General features: G+C 37.8%; 1 long non-coding RNA gene across 2 annotated transcripts; it reads right to left on the bottom strand.

Moving 5' to 3' along the window:
* Window positions 1–1,432: 1,432 nt before the first annotated feature.
* On the bottom strand, window positions 1,433–16,341 carry LOC105353954. Of its 2 annotated transcripts, none has more exons than XR_002289994.1 (5): window positions 15,835–16,341; window positions 15,496–15,584; window positions 9,942–10,078; window positions 8,813–8,918; window positions 1,433–1,473 (listed from the first exon to the last, which is right to left on the bottom strand). It is a non-coding gene; the product is annotated as an uncharacterized LOC105353954 (long non-coding RNA). The 2 variants fall into 2 exon arrangements; XR_908658.2 differs by lacking the exon at window positions 1,433–1,473 and adding an exon at window positions 4,929–6,191.
* Between the last annotated feature and the right edge of the window lie 1,785 nt (window positions 16,342–18,126).

The raw sequence follows: 18,126 nt of genomic DNA, 5'->3' as shown, positions 1-18,126 counted from the left end.
CTTGTCACTCACAGACACACACCTGTGTTAGTGTTTTCAGGTGTATTTAGTTTGGTTTGGGTGGGAGGGAGGGAGTGGAGTTTGCTGTATTATCGCCCTGAGAAACCACTGATCTCTAAATGGACGCGCTAAAACCCTGCTGCTGGAAGGACGGCTCACACTCGTGTATTTGACTGATGCAAACACACAAATGCCGACAGGTGTGTTGTGCCCAGCGTGAGCACTGATTTGACGCAGTGTCTTACAGTGCAGGAGGGTTGTTTTCGCATGTTTGCACGTACCGCGCAAGCCTCTGCTGGGATTCTTTGATGGGAAAAACTGAAAAGGTTGTTCTTGAAGCTGCTCTGCGTCTAATCCCACCTGCTGACAGAGCTTCATCCCCACTGTTTCCTCATAAGCACACACACATGCACAGGCCATCACACAAATACACAGTCTCAGCAGCTGGACTCAGGCTGACATAAAAGGTTTGATCCTTAATTGGCAGTTTGCACTTTTGTGGAGTTGAAAAATTCCTGTGACACCGACATGTTTTGAGGTTTGTTTTTCTGATGTTCAACAGTGTGAAAAATTACTCTTCACTATAGGAAAAATACATTCCTGTGGGTGATTGCATGTTGTATCTCTGCAACGTACAACATTTGTGTATATAGAAAGCTGCCATGATGATGCCAGAGAAGCAAGTTCATTAGAGAAGCTGAACTGGGTGGAAGCTAAACCTAAAAAGGTATTTTCTTATTCTTCTGGCTGGACTTAAATCCTATGCTCCACTGTTCAGGTCATACAAATCTAAAAGTAACCTTTTCACTAAAGCAAATGTTGGAAAAATAATTACAAAATGCAAAGCTGTAATAATTTTTGGCGGAATTTTTTTTTTTTTGCTTTTAACAAAAAAAAGCATAACTAAAAACTGCTGAAGTGTCATGATACGAACGTGAGTTCAAAAATGACCCAGATGCTGGAACCCGGAAGGAGACTGACACAACGGGTAGAATTCAGAGGTTTAATTTAAACCGGAACTTGACAGAGCTTCCTTCCAGTAAGAGTGAGCGTGAGCAGGCTGGAGGGATCTTGAACTGGAATCTCCTTGAGGGGAAAACAGCGGTGGGAGCGAGGCTTGAACCACGACGAGGCGAGGCGCTGGCTGGAGGCTTCTTGAGACGGCGTGGCGAAGCTTGAACCAAGGCGGCTGGCAGGAGGTTTCTGGGTTCGGCGTGACTGCAGCGTAGGAGGACTGCGACCAGGTGAGGATCCAGAAAGTTAACGTCCTGAGGCAGAGCGAGAAAAATCATGAGCTTGAGTCTACTAGACTTGAGACAAAAACATGAGCTGACCAGACTATGCACCATAGGAGGAACAACGAACTGGCACCGGCTGATGATCCAGGAGGAGCTTATGAAGGAAGGTGTAGATGAGGTGAGTGGATCCAGCTGGTCGCGTGCAACACAGGAAGGAGGGGGGAGGAGGGAGTAGCTGCCAGGCCATGACATGAAGTATATATTAATTTACAAGGGTTCAAAAACTATTAGTTAAAAGACTCACTCGGATGAAAATCTTGTTTTTTGGTGTTTTTGTGGCATTTTCTGATGATGGAAGGCATATATTAAAAAAATTACGCTAAAAATTGCATTTCTGAGTATTTCTTTATTTAGATCATTGTGAAACAGGAGCAGACAAAAAATTCAATTGAAAAAGAGAATAGTTGTGATGTAGAGGATAGACTGGATGGGTCACAAGCTCCCTGCTCCACTTCATTCTGTTACATCCACTCTTAGAATCCACGTAAGTCTTCGTTTTCCTCGTGTGAACTGGCATCTGGTTCAAAACTGTACAGGTGGATGGCTCTGATATTGTTCGCCAATTTTGTTGAACCTCTAATGTTAGGTTGGGGGTGAAAAGGGCTGCAAGCTAGCAGGAGAGCCTGTAAACAGAGAGCTCTCAGCAACTGGAAGGGAGGGTGGTATTGCTCCTTGCCAACAACGTGGGGGGGATTTCTGATGAACATCTACTTAAACACAGTTGAGAACACTGAAAATCAATAGATCTATGATGATTGGAGTGTGACTAACTAGATAAAAACAGTCCTTAAGGGGGAAAAAAGCCTTGTTTCTGATCATTGGGTGAAAAAAAGGTAAATTAGAAACAATAATAAAAAATATGCAATGAGAAGTAAAAGGGAGTCTATGATAGTAAGTTAATGACCAAATGATTGTATTCTTTTAATTTTACATACTGCAGAGAAAATGTCAATATCTGATGAATTCACAAAAAACGATTACAAGAAGAAAAGAAAGAAGGAAGAAACAACGGCTAACAGGGGGCAGGTGTTTCTAGGAACGTCCGTCCTGTCTATCTAGCAGTCTCTACAAGTGGGAGTCTTGTTACTTCTGTCATAACTACAGATAACCTCTTCAGTCTGGTAATTACTGTATTATATCAGTCTGAGCCATCAGTCTCATGCAGTCATCTGGAACTCTACGACTGTTACCTTCCTTCTCTGTCATCACCTCAGGCCAACATTATTGTTGGTTCAACCCCCCAACAAGCACACACATACATTCACTAAGTCAGAAACCTTTAGAAGCATGTGAACAGAGAAAATGGGAATAATTGGGGGACATGCATGCTTGCACACAAACACACAGTATGGAACATCAGAGAGAGGAAGGAAGACATCTCATCGTGCAAACCTTTTTAAATGATATGTTACATGAGTCCCTCTGGCTAAAAGATGCATTTAAAGTTGGTTTTCCTTGTTGGAGCATATCTTAAAATGACTTGAACTGCATTAAAACTACGTGTATTTAATTTAATTGCTGATGTATAAACATATCAAATGATATTGAACTTTTTGGGAAACAGATCAGAGGACTGTACCCCTACATGACACACTTTTGTCAAACATTTTTAACATCTGTTCCCTCACCTATCCATTTTGTGTTTTATTAAAGGCCACTTTTGTTGACAGTGAGGTAGAAAAGTGACGATATAGAAGTATTTTAAAGCGGTGACAGTAGAGTTTTTGACTGGGCTGTGAGAGGATTCCTAAGAAATTTAGAAGAAGTGTGCCCTGGTTCCCATTCTTAAGAATAAGAGAAACTTGTAATGTTGTGGAAACTACAGAGAAACAATGATAAGTTGCACAATGAAAGTTATGACAAAGAGTAGTGGAAGCTATTAGATGAGGTCATAGGTTTTGCGCCAAAAAAGAAAATCACAGACGTGATACTTGCTTTGGAGATCCACTGTTTTTTGTAGATGTAAAGCAGGCATGTCCAGAGACTGGCCCATGGGCCAAATGTGGCACAGCTAAAAATTTCCACCATTGTAAAATAAACAATATGCGGCCCCAACCACTTTTAAAAATCTGCTTGAATTGTATGATTTTTTGGTAGTGATTGGCTAAATTTTATCTTAATCCATTGTTGTCCTTTCTGTTACTTTCTAGCTCACCTCTAAAATGTCCCCTGAAAATACTGAAACGGAAAGTTGACAGCAAAAGTCGCCATAACAAGTAAAAATTAAGATATTTTTTTTCCTTTTTTTGTGAACTACAAAACAATTGTGTCTGTGGTTTCTATTTTTGAAAAAGTCAGTAACATGTTACTTTTCATGTGAGCCCAGATTTAATATTGACACGTTTTTTTTTCCAAACAGTTTTTTTACACTTTATTTCAGGTTTTTAAATCACAGTTTCACTGTAGTTGTGGGAAACACATTTAGATGTATTTCTGTTCTGTGCGAAGTAACAAAAAGCATCCCATTGCAACAAAATTTTCATAAATTACTTTATTCATATTTAATGTTATTATTTGGGTTATTAATATTATTAGTATTAATATAATTATATGGGTTTAAAGAATGCAAAGAATTACCTCACCAAATCTGGCCCACTATGCAAAACGTTTGGACACTCCTGATCTGGAGACAGTCTATGACAGTGTACAAAAAGAGGAGTTGGGGATTTTTGTCAGAAGGTCTGGGGAGGTAGTGAAGTTGTGTAGAACATGTAAGAGAGATGTTAGACAGAGATGGGATGTGCCATAGGTGCAACAGAGGAGTAGGGCTGCACCAAAGATCTGCTTTGAGATCCTTCTAGTTTGTGGTGGTGATGGACAGACTGGCAGATGAGGTTAGACAGGAACCTTTCTCAGTGGATCAAGCTATTTGAAGATGACATTGTGATCTGTAGTGAGAGCAGGTGGAGGTGGAGGTTTGCTCTGGAAAGTAGAGAAATGAAGAGCAGTTGCAGCAAGAGAGAGTATCTGTGTGTAACTGAGAGGGACTAAAGTGAAACAGTGAAGGTACAAGTGAAGAAGGTGGATGACCTTAGGTACTTAAGGCTGACAGAAAGAGGTGATGAACTGGGACAGTAATTGTGTTGGTAAAAAGATGCTGAGGTTGGAGCTACCAGAAAAGAGGCCAAGAAGAACACTAAAGAGGAAAATCATCAATGTAATAAAAGTATATGAGGATAGTTGGTGTAGGTGAGGAGGAGGAAGAAGGTAACCTTAGATCAGGGGTGGGCAAACAGCGGCCCAGGGGCCATATGCGGCCAGTTAAACTATTTAATCTTTCCTGCTAAACTTGAATAAATTATATTGATATGCCTTTTTCTTCCCCCCCCCCCCCTGTAGTTCTGATGTATCCATAAATGGTACGCTAAAGACACCAATGATTGTTTAGGTGTAGAAATTTATTCTGCATTCATGTGCTTTTGGAAGATTTTGTTGTCTTTCTGATTTCATTTTTCCGATCATTTCAACACCACATGAACGTATATATATAAACATATATCTAAGTTTACGTTTTAACCTGAAAGACATCAACCCATCAGTGCAATTGGCAAATAAATGAGAACAAAAGCCATAGTTTTGAAAATAACCCAAAAATCTTCTGCTTTAAAACTTATCAATTAATTTTCATTTAAAATGCAAGCATATTATTCCCCAGATATTAAGGTATTTCTTTCTCTTATGAGTCGGATTACCAGAAGATGCCACATATCTGTTCAAGTTCTAGAACCCTTTGTAGCCCAAGAGTCAAAAATTTGCCCTCTCCTGCTTTAGATGGAGGCAGATTATTAACTGTGCCGACCCCTATGGGAGCCGGCAAAAAAGTAGAAAGATTTGTTGACAGTAAGATTTAAACAAAAGCCTGTAAAATGTGCATAAACAGTGAAACGTGTTTTTCCTAATAAATAAGATAGTTCTGAGGAGGACCACAGGATAAGGAGCAGGAGAGTTGGTAAATTTTCATAGGTCTGAGATAAGGTGAAGGCTTGGTTGGATCACTTAAGTGCCAAACCTATCCTAAAGGAGAGCAAAAAAAACTTATTTAGCAGATAATCAGAACATTGACAAAGTCATTTAAAAATAATAAACTAAGTTTGAGGGCAGGTAACTCAAATTATTACAGTATTACAACTTTAGCCATAGTCACAACTCCCCTTAGGGGTGGATATGGGCTGTTCAGTGAAAAGCACATATCCAGCAATATGTGAAAAGTGAAAAGTGACCAAACCTGTAAGGGGCACACAGATGCCCCACAGAAAAAGTCAAAGTTGTGGACTGCTCGGAGAGCAAAATATTCACACAATGTTTTTTTATACAAGCATTCTGCGGGCGACAGGTGGAAGTGAGCACATATACAACACGCAAAACTAAGTAAGTGTGGGGTATTTTTCGTTTTTGGATAAAAGTCCTGCGCCCGTTATCATGTTCATGGAATAAGTGTGCTCCCCTTCCATATTCCCTGTGTGCAGCCTTACTGTTATAAATGAAAAAATTCAGCAATACAGTAGTTTGTGTGTTTATTACATGGGTACTTATGGATTCAAGCAGTGGTCAGTAAGTGACCAGTACTTACAATAACTTACCAGAGTGTGGTGTAGGAGGAACATACAGCATCACTCATACGTAATAAATTCTTACCAGTACAGTGATCCAATATATTATGGATCACCTTTCACATTTCGTTGATTCATGGTTTTTTTTTCAGTGCAACTTTATTTTTCATTTTTAAACAGTGCACTGTGTTCTGCGTCCTGATTGGCTGTTGATCTTGTCAATCAATCTCTTCTATGCAGTATCTCCTGTACAGAAACAACAAATCTAGATGCATAGGAGACACAATAACCAATTGCTTTGCCTTTAAGCCAGACTCGTTTTCCTCCTGAGTGTCATTTTGACCTGTCAAGAAAAAAAATTGTCAGACCACAGCACTCATAACAAAATGACTAATATTTATTTATTAAAGCTATTCTTGCTTCTTCAAAGGCTAAAAGTGCTTTACAGTCTAACATTATCATACAAAACTGGCACCGAAATACCGGTATGTTGGTAAATATTAGATTGTAGGTGTGCATCTGTGTGTGACACAAACACAACGTGAAAGTCACGCATGTGACTACACTTCAAAGTCACTGCTTCAGTCACATGTGTAGATTGATGGTCATGCACATGATTTATCTCCAAAGACTTTGATGCTGAGTCAGAAGCAAGATATTTGAAACGTGTTCTTGTTTCACCTCTGCAAAACAAACAACTTAAGAATCTGCATAAAAAACATACTTGCGTGTTTGAAAAAAATCCACAAATGTTCGTAAATTTTTGCTGCACACACAAATCTCTACACAAGACTGTCCATTGCAGGATATATTTTTTTTCTATGCTGAGAAAAAAATCACTTTGTAATAAATTTTGTTTCAAATGTTTCCAAAAAGAGAAGGAACAGCACTATAGCCACAAGGGTGTGACTAAAAGCACTGTTAACCAATCAGAAAGTGGGGAGGAACCAGAAAGTGATCTTATCATGTGACCGAAGAGAATGTTAATCCACCAAAGTAAGCGCTGAATTTAAACAAGCACCAGAAACTTTTAAGAGAAAGACAAAAGATGGCAGAAAATTTAAAATGCAAACATATCAAGTGTTCCTCACCATGACAAGATACACAAATGTTATTATTAACCCTTTAACAGCAGAGCTTTGGCTCCAGTGTTGACATTCTGTATTACTAGAAGCTTCGACTGTATAGGCAGTTAACATAATTCCAGTGGATTCTGGTGCAGGGAAAAGCAGCTTTGCGCTGATATGCAACGCTTTACAAAAGATAAGTGTTGCTTTTATCAGCTTCAGATAGTTAGTTCATGTCATTGCGTAAATGGTCCAAAGCCATGTACACAACAGACATTTGACACATGTTCAAGAACTGGCATATATGCCCATGGTGTTCCCTCTGGATAAGCCGGTAGGGGCTTTTTCTACAGTTTCCTAGCGCATGCCCGCCACCTACAGTTAGAAGAAGTTTGGAGGGAAATGTTGAAGTTGTGCAAACATCAAAGTTGCCACTGGCTTTTTTTTCACAGCTCTATTACAATATATGAAAGACTTAGTGTCATGTAATTCCAGCCGGTCACAAATCGCAATTCTAAATTCCAATCAATTTGATCCATTTTTAAATGCTTGGCACTTCTGTGAATTAAAAGAGACGCTCCATAAGTCACTGCCAAATCCGAGTCAGTCGACCGAGTTTAGCTTTCAAAGCGAGTTCAATAGACATGCATTTTGCACTCAAAGCCCGATAACAGGTAACACGAGTTGTTTTTGTTTTTTTTCTAACTTGTTCAGTCCAACAACTGAGCAAACAGACGAGAGCTGAAAGCCTTTTGCGTCGGACAAGTTTTACTATTACAAAAAGAGGTATTATATCATCAGATAACCAGGGTGTATATTTGTATAAAACCCTTTTTTTGTTAATTATTTTATTTATTTATTTGTTACATTTTATGTTTTAAATGTATATTTTATTTTTTCTTTAAACAGAGGGAAGAGAGAAAGGAAAATGTGAAACGGGGGGGGGGGGGGTTTGAGGAACAGAAAAAATTAAAAATAGAGGGGGTGGGGGAATGAGGGAATACAAGTGCAGAGTTGCCAAAGTGAACATGAGTTTTGAACGCGGAAGACCATTTAGGCGCATGAACATAGACTTTTTAATGGAAGTGGTTGCCTGAGCGAGCGTTGCCGAAGGTGGTGTGAACGTAGCTTAAGAGTTCAAAGAGTGTGTGTTATTTTGTGTTGCTGGGAACAGTTCCAGTGATAAAGATTTAAGCTTACTTTAATTATCTTAATTTAGATCAGTAATTTCTTTGCAACTCAAGTCTATAAAGGTGTTTGAGCTCTTCTATCTTTGGATACTTTTAGGATCATTAAAGACATTGAGGTCACAGGATGTATCTCTCCAGAAATGCTCACTTTTCACTCACAAAAACTATTTAGAGAGAAGTAAATATCCTTTTTAAGCAGTGCAATGAAAACACAAGCAGAACACAACCACAAGCTGCACCATAATAAGCCATTAAATATGGATTAAAGGGGAACTACCCTCTCTCTGTCTCTTTCTCTCTCATGTCTTTAATATTGGGTTGTTTCGTCAGTGAGAGTGAGAGTTCACACACACAGCTGTAATTAGCAGCTTAGGCAGCCATCCAGTTCAGTGAATGTACTGTGCTGCGTGTGTGTGTATATGCAAACGGATGATGATGTATACACGTTTTTCCCCTTTAAATGTGTTTCTGCGAGCCCAAAAGCGTGTGTGTGTTTGTGCATACCTGATTGTGTGGGCGTGCACACTGAGTCACATGGTCATGCCTGGATGTTGTTTGTTTTATCTGTGTGCTGAGGTGCTTAGAGACGAGCTGTGACGCGTTCCTTTTTGTGTATGTGTGTGTGTGTGTGTGTGTAGGTAGGGTGATTGCCCTCTAACACCTGGTATTAGCTCCAGTAATCCTCACACCACATCATACTCACGCACCAGTCCCATGCAGATCACATTTAGCTTCTCCAGTGTGCTGCTTCAAGGAGTTTCACAACCATCAGAGAAGTTGGTAGGGGCAGATATTGAAGGAAAGGGCGGCATGCTATTTAAAGAGAAGTAAAGTTGGTTAAAAACTTCCAGGTTAAACACAACTCCCCATAAACTCACTTTAGCATTTTCAGTTTTTTAAGAAAATGGTAAATCAAGGCTATTTTTGATTAATTAAAGATGCTCAACAAGCAGATATTTGCCTGTTATAACTTGAATTGTTTGAGTTTTGACCTCACAGTTTAATTTCTAATAGACTTTACTTACATTTGAACCCTACAGTAAAATAAATGTGTCTTGTCTTGTCAATTTTGCAAAAAGAGAAAATCAAGAAATCAGCTTTATTGAAATTATATCAACTTTTTTGCATTTCATTGAAGTAAATAAGTATTTAATCGTCTTGTAATTATTAAGAGTTCTAGTTCACTCAGACTCTCCCAATCAACCTGAATTGAGGACACCTGTTTGAATTATTCACCTGTGAAAGACACCTGTTCACAGAATCAGTCAGTCAGACTGCAAACTCTCTATCATGGGAAAGACTAAAGAGCTTTCAGTGGATTTAAGGGAGAAGATTGTAGACCAGCACAAGACTAGAATGGACTACAGAACCATCAGCAAGAAATTCAGAAATTAAGGTGACAACTGTTCGTGGAACATGACCATCAATCCACCTACAGGTCTGGGGCTCCAAACAAGATCTCCCCTGTTGGGGTTTCCATGATCATGGGAACAGTGAGAAATCGACCTAAAACATCTCTGCAGGAGTTAGTTGATGATTTCAAAGCAGCCGGAACCACAGTCACCAAGAAAACCATTGGTAATACTTTATGCTGCAGTGGTTAAACATCATGCAGTGTTTGCAAAATGCTACTGCCTAAGAAGGCACATGTGCCAGCCCATATGAAGTTTGCCAGTGAACATCTTCATGATTTCAAGAGTGACTGAGAGAAAGTGCTGTGGTCAGATGAGACCAATTGAGCTCTTTGGCAACAACTCAACCTGTGTGTTTGAAGGAAGAGGTGGAAATATTATGCTTTGAAGGCGTTTTCCTGCACAGGGCATAGAACTACTTTACCTTGTCCATGGGAACCATGTCAAATCTTCAGTGAGAACCTCTTTCTTTCCACCAGGAGATGGGTCTTCCAACAGGATAATGACCCAAAACAAACAGTCAAAGCAAGGCTGATGGAGTGGCCCAGCCAGTCTATGGACCTATAGAAAACCAATGAAGAAGAAGAAAACCAAATCTTTGTTTAGAAGTCATTTCCAAAGAAGAGTGGACCAAAACTCCTCCGGATATGTGCAGATACCTGCTCATCAACTACAAGAAACGTCTGCTTAAGGGCTTTGCCACCAAGTCTTTCTGCCAAGTAAGTTCAAATACTTTGAAATAATTTCCCTCAATAAACACAAATAAGTTTATGTAAATTATAAAAATTATAAGTTGATTTTTCTTAGTGGTTTTCTATCTTTCACTTTTTAAATGAACCTACCATTAGGATGACAGACTGTCATTTTCTTTTTAAGTAGATAAACCTACAAAATCAGCAAAGGATCAAATACTTTTTTCCTCCACTCTATATGTTGAAGGGTTGGTGCTTAGCCCAGCTAACACCAAGGCAGAACACACCCAAAGTTGACATTCAATCTACAAAACAACCATGCATGTCCTTATGAGACAAATAGAAACAAAGTTAAACCACAATAAAAAGCAAAAAAAAAAAAAAGACTAGTTAAAGTATTAACAAAGGTATGTGATGACAAGAATCAGGCTAAAAAAAGTGAAACTATCTAAGCAATATGCTAAAATCTTGATGATGTTCTCCGATTGAATGGATGCCTTGTCAGGCGTGCTTGGATATGGACCAGGCAGAGGGATAGAGTACCATAAGGCAGCCATTTGATGCCACATCTGATTTTAGACGTCAATCCAAGTGACATTTGATACTTATTTCATTTATAGATCCTTGAGCCTCTCAGTTTTCCCAATCTGGTAATCACCAGGCAATCATAGGTGTTGGAGAGCGAATTTACACCTGTAAGCTTTAAATGGCTTTTCCTATATACCTCTACACAAACACTTTTTAAAACCACTGCCATCAGATTTATATATGTATATATATATTTTAAGAAATGACTTACACTTAATATTAAGAAAGTTTTGTCTTAAAGGACTTTTTAAAACTGCCACATTTCTTTATATTTTAAAAGTTTAACAACATAACATGTAAATATGTCTGAAAGTCCTGAGACAGACTATAGGTCAGAAGCCAAACAATATGTATTCCTACATTTGTCTGATAAAAAAGTAAAATCAAAGTTTTACAAGAAATATTTGCTTAGACATTCAGTTATAATCTGGTTTTCTTTTTCAAACTGGAGGTTGAAGCTTAAGTTTCCAGTCTGTGTGGTCCTACAAGTCCCATCACCCATCTTTGTTTATCAAAAAATGATCTCAGCACCATGGGACTCAAAAACAAACTTCTTTTACTGTACTTGTTTGCACTGCCTTTACTCGCCTGTTCTTCTCTTTATGAATCAGTATGTTTCCACATCGGCCTTTCATTCTGCCCCTCCAACGGTTTGCTCTTGCAGCCTGTGCTCCCTTATTGGATTTGCTCTTAATAATTGATGGAGGAGGTATTTTGTAAAGCTAAAGGCCAGTAATCCTCGGTGTCAAATTCAAAATTAGTTCCTCCTTTATTATTAATGTCCTTGAGGGCAATAGGTTATTGAGAGGAACTCTGTAACTATAGACAGAGAGAAACTGCAACATGACAACACTGAAAAGCTGAAGTACACCCACCTCTTTTCGAATGTGTCAGGGCTGAGAACATAAGAGACGTTCACTCAGAAAGGGACTGAAACTGATTGCAATACAATAAAAATCACAGTGTTAATTATGTATGTCAAAGAAGATAACAATTGTATAATTTTACCAAATTATATCTATTAAAGCCATCAATTTAAAGAAAGGGTTAGGAACTTTTACTTTTTAAACAGAGTTTTGAAACATATGAATTATTTAATTTATTGATTTATTTATTCTTTTTTTTTTTCAAAGACCGGGTATATTCACAAAATGTGACATATTTAGGGAAAAACGTTTAATAATTTAGCATCTAATGACAAGGAATTTCAAGATTTTTCTATAATTTAAAAATCTTTCTTTAGTGTTTATGTAACAAGCATATTCATACGAGGTGATGGATCTTCAGCCTTACACACAGTCTCAAACAGGCTGAACAGGCTTGTCCCGATGTTAAATATCTCCATCATTTTAACAAAGTTGAACAAGTGTTTCAATTACTGGGCAGTTAAATTAAATCTGCCCCTGATTAAGATGGAGAAACAGGAAAAAAAACAGAGCTGTTGTGCGTAATTTATACTAACAAATTTTTTTATTATGTTTTTTGCAATGTAGGGGTAAAGTTTAAGGACAGTAGTTCATACATTTTGAAAAACCAAATAAATAAATAAAAGCAATAGGGGAGAAGGTAAACCGATTTAAAAGAGCTCCTTTAAGCTTTTCATACTCTGCAGGACAAAACTAAAATCAGGTCACTGAAATGATCAGTGACCTGATTTTAGTTACTAAAATCATCAAATATTAATTCTTTTACATCAAGAAATGTAAGCAATATTTGTAATGTTTGGATATTGATGGAAAAAATAAGAAAGTAGCTGAAGAAACCCACTAAAATGATTTGATTTGAGGTTAGAAGCTAGTGTCACAAAGAAAACGGGTTCTTAAAGTATGTTCCTTTGGAAGACTTTTTGGGTTTCAGGGTTTTTTTTTTAAATCTTGTAGTTTGGTTGCTCATTGTTTGAAGTTTAGATGTATTGGAGTTGGACAAGACAGCGGCACCAGAGTCTCCAGAGACTCCCTCGGGGGCAAAGAGATAGACAACATGAAGGGAGCAAGGTAATGATGCAGAGGGATGTGGGGAACAAAGGAGCTCATAGTCGTCTTTCATTTTCCTTTTTTGTTTTCTTTTTTTGGGGTTTCAGCTATTCTTTTGTCCGAGGGAGGACTGTAGGAGCCAGGAGGCCCTGAGCAGCAGCTGGCAGGTAGGAGAAGAGGGAGGGCGGGTAGGAAGCTGTGAGGGGCAAGATGAGTTATCCAGAAAGGAGCAGTGGAAAGGTGACTGAGAGGAGGTAAGAGAGACAGAAAGACACAAGAGATTGCTGCCAACAAAAATAATATGTTTAGTCTATTGCACCTTGATGTGAAAAATTAAGTTGAAACTGGAACTTTTTATGTTTGTATTTAAAGCAGCTAAACAGGTTTCAGTGTTGATCTTTTCAGTTTCCCAGTCAGAAGAAAGTTAACAGAAAGTTGCAAAGAAGTTCTACAAGTGTCTACATACGACATAGACACAAAAAAGCAAGTCAAATCAAAGAAAATTGTTGCTGAAGTTAAATTTCTTTCTATTGCAGGTAAACCTCAGACAGCCAAACACACAGAAACAGAACCGACACACACAGCAGGTCTCAGTTAACCAGAGTCAATAGCCTGCAGACAGATAAGTGTGATTACAGCAGATACTGTTGCTGTTACTGCTCTGCAGTTTCTCTGTGTCTCTGAAAGAGAAGTGAAAGGAGAAATAGAGAGGGTGCAAAGATGAAAGAAACATTGAAGTCAAGCAGTAAGAAAAGTGCTCAAATTGACTGTTTTAAGTTTGTAGACAACATAAATCTGTTTTTCGATCCTGGTGTTTCTTATATTTTGGTTATAAAAAAGGACCAAAGCAAAAACAAATTTTCTGGGATCAGTCTTGGCAGATTTTTAGTTCCATCTTATGTCTTTGTAGACAAATAAATTGCATCTTTAAAGATTAATTGGTGAGAGGCAAAGAAAGACTCTTGTCAAAGAAAGACCAACATTTGTAAAAATAAAATAAAATAAAAATGAAAAGAAAGATAAAAAGGCAACATATCTTCCTCAGAACATCTCATCCACCTAAAGTGGCCTTCTTAAAGAGGTTGTCTGTAAATGCTCAAAATATGCTTGTAGTCTATGCCAAATCTGCAGGATTGAACCTGTAACGTATTTTAACTCAAGCTGGTTAATTAAAGACCCACTCCAATCATCTTTTGATCTATTTTAAAAGCATTCCCTAAATTAAATAATTATTATGCTGCTCTTAGCCAAAATCATTTTCTAATTTCTGCAGAGCGACAGTAGTAGGGGTCGCAGTTGCTTCACGACCATTGGCGCAAAGCAACCCCGACCCCCCCTTTCCCCTCACCTAAAATTTCTGAGGTTAAGTCTTCAGAATAAATAGGATTTGAATGTAGGTGAAAGTTTCTTTAAAAATCTCCTCCCATTTTTTTCTTAATGTAGTAGTGTCTCTATAGTTTCGATTTTAGTCAATCCCAGGTAAAGACACATTCAGGAAAAAGCAATAACAGAAAAAATGGTTTTGCCTTTAATTTGAAACAATTTTTGAAGCTATTGCTGAGAGCTCTCTGTTTACATACTCGCCCACTAGTTTACAGCCCCCAAAACAAAACAAAAAGCAAGCCGTACAGTTTTGAGCCAGGTGCCAGTTTGGACGAGGAAAACGAAGATGCACATGGATATAGTCTTGGGATCTGCAAGCTTTATCACTAAAAGAGCCATTTGGTCCAGTTTCTTACTGACCGAAACCCAGCAAGGTCCGCAAAGTCCCATTTCATTTTTAGAACCATGATTTCTGATCATTAAGTATATTGTTTACAAAATATAGCTTTTAAATATTTACAATTATTAAATTTAACAGTGTATAATTTTTCTACAAATAACAACTTTGACTTTTTTATTACTCTTACCAGCAAAACCTGAAGAGCCACAATGCAGGGAGAAAAGAGCTGCATGTTGCTTCAGAGCCTCAGGTTGCATTCTGACCCCTGATCTAGTCGAGTACATTAGAATAGAGCGGAATAGGAATGCTACTTTGAGCTTCATTTTCTTTACATATGTCATCCATCATGAGAAAATGGCACAAGGACATGTTAGAAACACCAAAAACACTATTGCCATCAGAGTTAGTCTTTAAACATTTGCATAAATAGACCCCATATTACCCTCACAGTTTTGCATTCATTTCAATGAAAACTTAGAACCCCAAATAAACCAAAATGTCAAGTTTTTTAATGCAAGGATTTATACAAAAACTTTGCAAACTGCATAGCAAGTTACCCTGTTACCTTTGCAAAACATACAACATGGACATGTTTATTTTCTAATTTACCCGTCTCTTTATTTCAACAAAAAGTGTATTTCACATTTAAAAAAGACAGTTGTGCTCATTTCCTCCTTTAATTGTTAAAAAGTTCTGTGGTCTAATCTGTTCTTTAAGAACAGCTAAACAAACTAAAGAAATTAAACTGGATTCTGTTTTTGTTTTTTAAATGTAGGCACTTTGGAATTATTTTGGAGATGCACTCTTAACAGTCTACATTGTTATCTGAAAACTCTCTAGGTTAAGTTCAGCATCAAGTTCACTGTTGAAGGAATACAGATTTAAACACAAACTAAAATAAGCATCTTTTGAAACATTTTTTCTGGTTCTGCACTCGTTACCCACATACACTTTTAGTGTTGCAACAAAAAACGTTACTTTATAAAAAGAATATTTATTTACCATGAAAGGTCTTGGAAGAGACAGAGATGGAGGGGCTCCTTGATACACACACTTGTCACACCGTTCAAATCCAGTACTAGAACACAACCCTGCAGGCACACATCCAAGAGAATGAAATGAACAGTTTTATCCCTCATAATTATGAGAATGATTACCAAAAAAAAAGGCCTAGCAGCCTGCTGGTATACAAATAGACTAAGCTGTAAACAAACATGGCGACCAGTCTGTCTCCAAGCAGGTCAACTGTAGCCTAATGTGTCATTCATTCAGCATCGTGTGTGTGTGTGCGTGCGTGTGTGTGTGTGTTGTGCTGCCAGGACCAGTGTTTCATTCACTTACCGCAGGCAGCCTTGAACACTCAATCACCAATCTATCCAGGCCCGTCTTCCCCCAGGCGCACACATAAACGCCATCCTGACCATGCAGATGGTTGTGCCACCCCTGCCAAAGCAGTGTAGCAACCTCAGCACACACAAATTAAAGGGAGGGGAATGTCTGTTTCAGCTGCCTCTTCCTTTCAAAGAGAAGCTGGCATCAGCGTGGCCTCCATCCATCCATCATACTGTCCCTGTGGGCTCCCCTTTCATGCCCACCTGTTACTGTTATATAACCGGGAATAAAAAAAAGTGCAGAAAACTGGTCTCAAAACATGGATTTAAATGGTTTTAAATCAGTAATTATTAGAGATGTCGCTACTGTATTTAACATACATTTGTATTTAAATCCAATTTTCTTTCAGTGTTGTAATTTATCTGTATTATATGATACCTGGTCATTTATCCTGCACTTCATTCATTTAAAAATGACTTACCTGTGGAGTGTTGGCGATAAAATAAATCTTTAAGGAAGGAAAAATACATGTAAACATGACATGTGGGGTTTTAAGAGATTCAAACACTAAAAAAGAAAAAAATAATTTGCTTATTTTTTTTACCACTTTTCATTCAGACTTGATGAGACTGACAATATGTGGAGTATTTAATTTATTAAGGTAAGAGGTACAGCCTTTTTAATGGCTATTTGCACTGTAGTAGCAGTGCAAATGGATCAATGGATCTTCAATAGTTTTTTTATTTATTTTTTTTACCTGGATAGTGTTCTATGTCCTACTGTTTCCAACTTTTTATTTATTGGTTCTTTTTTTATTCTACTTCAATAGAATTTAAATTTAAAAAAAGAAATACAAGTTTTACTATCCTGCGTGGAAAAAAACAGTGCACTTACTTAAAAAGTTGGCTGAGTCTGCCTATTTCGGTCAGCGATTTTGAGAGATGTTGCGTGTAGTATTATAAAAAGCAGTTTAACATTAGCGAAACCCACCGTCTTAATGGTTAAAAACTTTCAAAGAGTTTTTAAAACTTCTAACTTTGAAGTTAACTGATTTTGTTGAATTTGCATGTTATCAAAAAAAATATAATAATTAAAGCTATAGTTGTCATGCAGCAAACCTCTGGCTTATGAAACATTGAAAATGGCACTTATTAAAAAAATGATTATGATTGTAAAAATGTCTGGATAATTTAAACTTAGCAGGGGAAAAAAAGAGGGATGTTCCTTCATGGAAGGTAAAGATTCCAGCATCTTATATTCACACTTATGACTGATGATCAAAAGGTCCTTCCGAGGGCTTCTATTACTCGGATGTTAAAGAAAAAAGGATGGATGGATGGAGAGAAAAGTAGGAAGGGTGGATCATTTAAAAGGCCTCTCGCAGCTGTCGTGTTGCTTTACCCCGAGGCTGCACACACACCCAGACACACACACACACAAACCTAATGCAGTCATATATACACGCAGTTGCACACTGAAGCCAAACACCAACACATAAATCTCCTTTTTAACAAAGAGGCTGACAACTAATCTAACCAACATGACATATCATGGGGAGAATGGCAGGGTACTAGTGAGCATCTGTCCTAATAAGCATGTAAACTCCAGAGAGGGAGTTTGTGTCTTTCTGCCAAAACGTAAATCAGAAACTTGATTCAGAAGACATCCAAAATCACCTCCCGAAATAAAACTTTTATATGTGCAAACCTACACATTTCCACTCACATCTGCAGAAAGATGCTCAGAGTCATGCTTATCCATGTTTTCACCTTACAAAAACCACAACCTCACAGATTATCCCACACACCTTAATCTTTTCCCTAATTCTTCAATGTCTTAGTCAAAGGTACAAACCAGCAGAACCCAGATGAGATTATGCTGCATCTGAACAACATAGCACTGCATAAAAAAATAAATAAAAATCCCAACATACAGCAAAATAAAGTGTAATCAGAGTTCTGAGTCAGCTGTCTGCTTTAGATTTGCCTGTTAAATCCAATGTGATTACAGAGCATCTGGGATGTAATGTGATATTTTCTGCATGCAACACAAAATGCCAGGCTGCACAAATATCCTGTAAATTGCAGGATTTGACTGTAAATCTGCAATAGTTTATTTGCCTGATCTCAAACACAGGGATTTCTTTGCAACGTTACACCTTTCCTAGTATAATATTGACCAAGAGTTAATTTCCAAACATGCAGTCCTGTCTATTTTTATTGTGTAAAATAGAAAGGGTCAAGATTACAGGTAATTAGATACCAACATGCACTTAAAACATTTTCTTTTTATTATATAAAA

The sequence above is a fragment of the Oryzias latipes genome, chromosome 4, assembly GCF_002234675.1.
Source record: "Oryzias latipes chromosome 4, ASM223467v1".
Taxonomy (NCBI): Eukaryota; Metazoa; Chordata; class Actinopteri; order Beloniformes; family Adrianichthyidae; genus Oryzias; species Oryzias latipes.
This window is presented reverse-complemented; position numbering and strand designations above follow the sequence as displayed.